The 6,862-nt window shown below is 42.5% G+C and overlaps 1 long non-coding RNA gene across 2 annotated transcripts; it reads left to right on the top strand.

Annotated features, from left to right (window-relative positions):
* LOC115347460 lies at positions 1-5,832 on the top strand. Of its 2 annotated transcripts, XR_003925499.2 has the most exons (4): positions 1-866; positions 1,340-1,419; positions 3,603-3,639; positions 4,806-5,832. It is a non-coding gene; the product is annotated as an uncharacterized LOC115347460 (long non-coding RNA). The 2 variants fall into 2 exon arrangements; XR_003925497.2 differs by having other exon boundaries at positions 3,603-5,832.
* Positions 5,833-6,862: the final 1,030 nt, after the last annotated feature.

Here is a 6,862-nt window from a genome sequence, read left to right as displayed (position 1 = left end):
CCGGAACAGTGTCATGTCATACCACGCTGAGGCATCTCTGTGGCCCAGCAAGAAATAGTGAAGACAGAGGAGCAGCCTGAGATTGCACTGGAGGATGTGGTCTGCCTCCCCTTGGAGCGACTCCCAAGTACCTGCTTGCAGACCAACTCCTCAACTTCTCCTGTGCGCTGCCACTATGTGTGCTGCAAACTACTGCATCAGCCATCAGATGCTGCTTGCACTTCAGCTCCTGCAGCATAGAAGAGGCTCTGGTGTCATGCTGCGTAAGCAAAGGGAAGGCTGAGGCAGAAGCCACCTCTGCAGGTCTCAGGATGTAGTAATGCAAGTGCTTTCTTCAGCAGCAAAGCCGTTTAAAGAGCTTTCTACTTCAGGTCACTGACACTCTGCTGTATCTCTGCATCACAGTTTATTGCAGTCTGAGGAGCCTCTGTTAAAGCAGCTTGGGTCATTAAAATGATCCAGGTGAAAAATTCCTCTTGCAAAGGCCTTGAGAGTTTGTTTGGTTTGCTTTGTTTTGACTGGAATCATTTCACTGTCAACTCTACTTTCTCCTTAGCACAACTGCCAGATTTGCAAATAGCAATGAGTTGCTATTAGTCAGAAACTCCTCTTCTGCTGGCTTTACTACTGATCAAAACTGTGGATCGCCTACACAACAAGTACCTCCTTAGCACACAAGGCTGAGGGGGCCAGAAGGTATCGCTCAGCAACATCATTCCAGGAACAGCAATTTGCTGCCAGTGCAAACAGCGTTCAGCCCTTCAGCTGTGGCTGAAATGCAATTTCTGGCAGAATCATTTTAAGGAACAGGATTTAGGGAAAAGTCTTTACTCTGCAGCCTGGTCTACATTTTGAGAGTCTTGCAGGTATAATATCACTCAGGCAAGATTCGTTGTTACCTTTCAGGCAGTTACACTAATACAATCTCTGATGTGGATTTGACTATACCAGTATAGAATTATCTTAAATAGGAATATTAACTATTCTGTTTTTCATATATGAATTACTTTGTGAATATGATGCACTTTGTTATGACTTTACACTTAAATAAATCTGCTATTTAATTGTTTACAGCATGTTAGGGAATGCTCTGAGGTGACTAGCTCATACTGTCCTTAACAGATAAAACTTTAATGTTGTATCTTTGAAAAAACAGCTTTTCTCGGTAAAATTTTTTTTCAGACATCTCTGTTTCTGTCTTCTATAACTAGACATATATAACAGATACAAATGTGTGTGCCTGTGCCTACAGATGTATCTTTTATATATGCACACATACAGATTTGAAAAGCTATATAGCACGGTTGTTTTGCATAATGAGTTTCATTTTTTTTCACAGGTCAGCACCTTAAGCGAACCTTGGAAAAACTATTGTGTGATCAGTCATCGCACTGAAGCAGCAGCACCCGTTTGGTAAAGGTAGTCTTGGATAAAAAGCTGAATGCTGTGGTTTCAGTGACTTATCGTTGAAACCTTGTGGTTTCTGTGTAGGAGGCTGTATAAGCTGGACACGTTTGACATCCTTGTTTCTAAGCTGTGAAATCTGTACATCTAATTTATGAAAATAATCTCTGGTTTAATTTTATTCTTTTTTTAATGAAGTCAACATATTTTCCTTGCATTCAGTGGAAACAATAATGGAAATGTTTTAAGATGTACTGTGAGCCTGTTTTGACCTCAAAAAGGGAGAAGAATCAAGATATTCTTAATTACGATTAAGGTCTAAGAAGGAAATTAAAATTAAATACAGGGAGTTAGCAGTGAGAGGAAAGCATTTCTCAAGTGTGGAGACAAATAGAGAAATTAACTGTGGGAAATGACATAGACATTATGAAATAAAAAACTTCCAAGTGAGAATTTGATTGAAAAAAACCAAACAACTAAGTAAAGTTATTTAGAATAAACCATGGTACTGGCACCATTTAGGGTAGCCAGAAGTATCTTTCAGGTGGTCTAAATAAACAAATAAGTTTACATGTAAGGTAAATCCAAGACTAATGAATCTAAAGGTAGGACAAAGAGGCAGCCGCAGCAGAAGCAGTTGCAATCACAGAAAAATGTAATTGAACATTAGATCAGTTACATGCTTTTTTCTTTCGTAGTTGAGTTTTATGCTACGTTTAGTGAATTCATTCAGTTTATTGAGGGGTGAAATGTGCTAATGTTGGTGCAATGGATATGGCAGGTACGCACAGCTGGAATTGGAAGAAGGGAGGGAGAGTAAGTTTCTGGGCTTTGCTATGCTATGTAGGTGTATGTTGTGGTTTAACCCCAGCCAGCAGCTAAACACCACGCAGCCGCTCACTCACTCCCCCCCCACCCAGTGGGATGGGGGAGGAAATCGGGAAAAGAAGCAAAACCCACGGGTTGAGATAAGAACGGTTCAGTAGAACAGAAAAGAAGAAACTAATAATGACAGTGGTAACACTAATAAAATGACAACAGTAATAATGAAAGGATTGGAATGTACAAATGATGCGCAGTGCAATTGCTCACCACCCGCCAATCAACACCCAGTTAGTCCCCGAGCGGCGATTCCCCGCCCCCACTTCCCAGTTCCTATACTAGATGGGACGTCCCATGGTATGGAATACCCTGTTGGCCAGTTTGGGTCACGTGCCCTGGCTGTGTCCTGTGCCAACTTCTTGTGCCCCTCCAGCTTTCTTGCTGGCTGGGCATGAGAAGCTGAAAAATCCTTGACATTAGTCTAAACACTACTTAGCAACAACTGAAAACATCAGTGTTATCAACATTCTTCACATACTGAACTCAAAACATAGCACCGTACCAGCTCCTAGGAAGACAGTTAACTCTATCCCAGCTGAAACCAGGACAGTGTAGCAGAAACAAATCCACGTCTGCATTGCCAGACTGGAACCAGGAGAGTCACGGACCCATCTGCATTAGCCTTCATTCCTTCCCTTTCTCTTCTCCCTTCCGCTTTGGTGAGTGCCTACCAGCCTGTAACTCCCCAGAAAGCTGAGCTGTAGCAATACAGGATACTCGAGCCTCTAATATTGGCAAATCCTGTTCCCTTCACTGTCATGAGCAATGACTGCAATGACTGCCCAAACCTTGAGTTTTCACCAGCAACAATTTTGCCCCTGGCAAGCAAGCTCCCAGAAGCATATACACCATTCCCTGTAAGTGAACCTATGGAAACGTATTAAAAATGAGCAAAGACCTCTGAAAAGAAGACAAAGGAGAAGAAAAAGAACATTCAAGGTACGAAACAAAGTTTGTTGCAGAACTGTAATTGAAACGACTACTTGTGTGAAAATAACTACTCGATGCATTTGTGGGAGTATAAAAATCTGTCTGAAAAGATTAGTCAAAGATTTCTGTGTGAGCAAAGATAGAAAGTGTGATCACCCACTGTCAATTAATTTCAGAGGGATGACTGCAAGATTCATTGTAATAATTTTCAGTAATTTCTATATTGAAACATCAGTAGAAGATCATAGATTTTAATTCCTTGCTACTGTCTGATTGGTCCTGATAGGAGAGTTGTTCCTTTTCAAGCAAAAAACAAGTGTTACTCTAATGTTGTACCTTTGACTGGAAAATTAAGGTGTCTTGTCCTGCTTGTGTTTTCCTTCCAGAAACCTGAGCCAGTAAACATGATGGCTGCATCTGTAGGTGAATATACAAGAAAATAGTAAAATTGCTGTCTTAAAGTAGTCTTCTGTACAATGACATTTTTATTGCCTGTTATCTGTGTGCTTCCTGCAGACTTAACACTTGGTACCCCATTCCTTGAGTAGACAGTGCTGCTTCTCTGAACTAACTTGTGGGAAACCAAGAGAAGAACAAGGAGGCACTGTGAAGATGCTAGTACAGAACAATGGAGGCTTTTGAAAATCACATTTTTCCCATAATCACTGCAAACGTGGGATATACAGATAACCAAGGAAAAACTCTCTTGGGCATCCAGAATTTACCCAGAAGCAATATCATAAGATTCAGCATTCCTCTCCATATAGCTGAATTTCCAGTCCTGATGCTCTTCCTCTGATTATCATAGGGATTACACAACTACTTTTTTATTGAAGCCGTGGAAAAACTCTATCTATGCCTCTGTTTTCTCTTTTTCTGTGTAACTAAGCCTATGGTTCTTAGATCCCTGGTTGGTGGCATTTTTAGGTGGTTTGTTAGCCACTACATTTCCATTTGTATCTCCGAGCCCGTCTTCCTCCTAACTTCCCTGCCTGTTGCTGGCCAGGGATAGGGAGTGAAGCACTAATGCCGCACCTCTGCCACAGGCACCCCTTCTCCCTCCCACGATGGTCGCATCCCGGGTGCGGAGGAGCAAAAGCAGCTGCTTAAATCTCTCCCTTCTGCAGGCTTGACCCCCCGCCGGTGTTGAGGGCCCAGCTGAAAGTCACAGGCGGTCCTTTTTTTCCCCATCTTTCTAGCACCAGTCATTCACCTGCTCTGGTGTTTGCCTCTCGGGGAACAAGTTAGGTCACTGACCCTGCCAAAAGTGTACCTTGCTGTGGCAGGGAGCTGTTAGGCTGGACCAGCCGTCACGGCGGTGCGTATCCTGGGAGGTGCTTGACTGCCTGGGCACAGAGACACTGCAGGTACCTTGCCATGCCTTCCCAGGGAGATATGCTCTTACCAGCTGAGAAATGCTGGTTTGCACTATGGGCAAATGACTAAGATAACAGTGGAAGCTTGCCTCAGTGGTATTTTCCTAGTTTTTTAAAGTCATCTTTCATTGTCCCACAGCCTAGAAGGTTACACCTCTTCTGTCACCCTTCTCCCGTTTTGTGGAGTACTTATTTTAATGCTCATCTTTTCAGGCATCTGATTTACGAGTGGACCATAGGCAATTGTTGCTGCACCACTGAGCATGGTGGACTATGACACCCAGCAGGCACGAGAAGGAGAGGGTGGCTGTGACTGTGTCCTACCCAGCCTTCACCTTCAAACCAGACCTTCATCTTCAAACCAGACCTTCACCTACTACTGCCATCAGCTGAGCCACTGCTGGCAACTTACGTGCTTGGAGCCCAACCACAGGCAAAATAAAATGTTAAGAGCTTAAATCACTAGGAAGATTGCGTTTTACTTGCCCTTTTTACTGGTCAAAGAGTGCACATGTACCAGTGCTTTTAGCCTCGACACCTTGATCTCCTAGAGCTGTGTGACTGTATCGTGCATCGCATGTAAGGAGTTGTTTATTGGACTCCAGAGGCTGCAAAATAATTGTACTTGATATTGCTGCACAAAGGGTGACAACATGAAAGGAAATGGAAACATTCAGGCTGAGAACAGGAAAACTCATGAGAATGTAAGAAACGGCCTGAAGAAAAAAGGAGACAAAAGATGTAATTTCCAAAACAATAACCGGAGATCAAAGGAGGCTGATGTTCTTTCAAATCGCTGTTTGTGGTGGATCTGCAGGAGAAGGTTAAAGGACATTATTTTGAAAGGTGCTGTGAAAAACACAGAGTATTGCAGAGACGCAATAGACCCTGTAGTTTTTTTCTTGGCTCTGTTCTTGCCGTTTCCCTCTGCATTTCTGTGTTGGCCATCCTGAGTTTTTCTGAGAGAAATGCCACCATTCGCTTCACTTTAAATTGTCTTTAAATTGAGCAGAGATCAAGCAGTTTTATCCTCTGATACAATCATATGCCATGGAAACTCTCCTTACTCATTCTCCAAGCTGCCTTGTTTTCTGCTCCGGTGCTAGATCTAGTTCAATGTTTTTAAGGCTCGAACTGCACAGATTTTTCCTTTTAGCGCTATTCTTCATCATATCCTGATTGATTTTATTGATTTTGTCCAATTTCTGTCAAAACTAATAAATAATTAGAAATATCAAAATGTTTCATGCTGACACTTTCATATGAGCATTTCGATTTTCCATTTATGATATTTCATTATGAAGTTTTGTTTTATTTGAAATAGTTTAAAAGCTGGGAAAGAAACATTTCTTCATAGTTTGATGCGGAATGACCGGCCTGAAGTGAGCTTTTTTTTTTCCTTGATCATCTCAATAATTGCAATGTGTTTGTGCCACTTCATATGTCTTCTGGCAAATGAAAAAATCAAATGCTCGCCTGTCGTGGTTTAACCCCAGCCAGCAACTAAGCACCACGCAGCCGCTCACTCACTCCCCCCCCACCCAGTGGGATGGGGGAGAAAATCGGGAAAAAGAAGCAAAACCCACGGGTTGAGATAAGAACAGTTTAATAGAACAGAAAAGAAGAAACGGATAATGATAATGATAACACTAATAAAATGACAACAGCAATAATGAAAGGATTGGAATGTACAAATGATGCGCAGTGCAATTGCTCACCACCCGCCGACCGGCACCCAGCTAGTCCCCCGAGCGGCGATTCCCCGCCCCCACTTCCCAGTTCCTATACTAGATGGGACGTCATATGGTATGGAATACCCTGTTGGCCAGTTTGGGTCAGCTGCCCTGGCTGTGTCCTGTGCCAACTTCTTGTGCCCCTCCAGCTTTCTCGCTGGCTGGGCATGAGAAGCTGAAAAATCCTTGACATTAGTCTAAACACTACTAGCAGCAACTGAAAACATCAGTGTTATCAACATTCTTCTCATACTGAACTCAAAACATAGCACCGTACCAGCTACTAGGAAGACAGTTAACTCTATCCCAGCTGAAACTAGGACATCGCCCTATTTTCGGTAATCAGTCTGACATATAACAGTAATTCTCTGTGCTTTCTTAGATCTTTATGATTCAGTTTACATGCTCTGAAACATTTCTATGCTTGATTTTTATTTTTTCACAGGTGGGAAACAATGCCAGGTTTATATACAGTGGGTAATCAGTATTCCAGAAAACGAAGGACAAAGAAGTAACTGTTGAAGTACACAAGAAAAG

This window comes from Aquila chrysaetos, chromosome 1 (genome assembly GCF_900496995.4).
Source record: "Aquila chrysaetos chrysaetos chromosome 1, bAquChr1.4, whole genome shotgun sequence".
NCBI lineage: Eukaryota > Metazoa > Chordata > Aves > Accipitriformes > Accipitridae > Aquila > Aquila chrysaetos.
The sequence above is the reverse complement of the archived record's forward strand: the minus strand, read 5'-3'. Positions and strand labels throughout refer to the sequence as shown.